Here is a 1,186-nt window from a genome sequence, read left to right as displayed (position 1 = left end):
TATTTCCTGGTCAGGGGGATTGATCGGAGGTTTGTGAGGGATGATAAAGTTGTAGGGAGCACGGAATATGTGCAATAACACAAGTTACTGATATGTGACAAGGTGCTTAAGGAGTGGGTGGTGAAAATGAGGACCTATGCACCTTGGAAGAAAATTCATTCATTCATTGCCAGACGCCATGTATCCCAAACGGGGTGGCCAAGGGCTTAGAGTTAATTGTTTTACAGGGAGGGGCACTAATCCTCCACCAACCCCACTTGACACGTAGGGAGAACGTTATGCCAACAGCATCTGGTGTTCCCAGGCGGTCACCCATCCAAGTACTAACCAGTCCCAACGTTGCTTAACTTCGCTGATCGGACGGGAAGCGGTGCACTCAACGTGGTATATGAAAAAAACAAAAAAAAAACAAGCTGTATGGGATGCCATCTATAGCAAGATGAGTAGAGTAGTGGTGGCTGAACAGGGAGCTGTTGACGGGAGTATTAATGAACAGTACAGAGCACTCAAGATCAATCTCCTGAGAGCTACTGATTCTGTGTGTGGATGGACAAGGGCACTCCTCCCCAAGACATGAAGTAACATGGTTGTGGGATGAGGGTGTAGAAGCTGCAGTTAAAGAGAAAAGAAGGATTTTCCGGGAATGAAAAAAAAGGGTGGTAACAAAGAGGAAAACTTGGCTGCCAAGCATAGGGCTAGAATAGAGATTTACAGGGCAAAGTCTGAGCCTCACAGACTTTTACTTGGTAACCTAAATAGTATGGAAAGGAAGAATATGTATGAAAAAGAAGAATAAGGATGTCATAGGTGAGCAGTGTGTGAAGAATATGAAGGAAAGGTAGTGGTGAACAGTGAGGATATTAAAGACGCCTGGAGAGAGAACTACAACCGGTTGTTGAATGAGGAGTTTGACTGGGACATGGAAGGTTTGGAACCAGCAGTTCCAGTATTTGGTCGTTGGACTTTGATTGACACTGTTACTGTGAGCAGGGCAATAGGCACGATGCAGATGGGGGAGGGCAGAAGGTGTGTCTGGGTTGACTGCTGAGATGTTGAAAGTCTGAGGAGATATAGGACTGCGGTTAGTCACTGGCTTGATAAATACGATTATTTATGACTGTGCTGTCCCAGATGATTGGCTGAAGAGTATAACTGTAAATGTGTGCAAGAGGAAGGGTGATGACCT

The 1,186-nt window shown here is 45.4% G+C and overlaps 1 pseudogene; it reads right to left on the bottom strand.

Annotated features, from left to right (window-relative positions):
• Nucleotides 1-279: 279 nt before the first annotated feature.
• Nucleotides 280-396, bottom strand: LOC145396938 (5S ribosomal RNA; annotated as a pseudogene).
• Nucleotides 397-1,186: the final 790 nt, after the last annotated feature.

The sequence above is a fragment of the Coenobita brevimanus genome, chromosome 39, assembly GCF_032717465.1.
Source record: "Coenobita brevimanus isolate Jiangsu-jjx chromosome 39, ASM3271746v2, whole genome shotgun sequence".
Lineage (NCBI taxonomy): Eukaryota > Metazoa > Arthropoda > Malacostraca > Decapoda > Coenobitidae > Coenobita > Coenobita brevimanus.
This window is presented reverse-complemented; position numbering and strand designations above follow the sequence as displayed.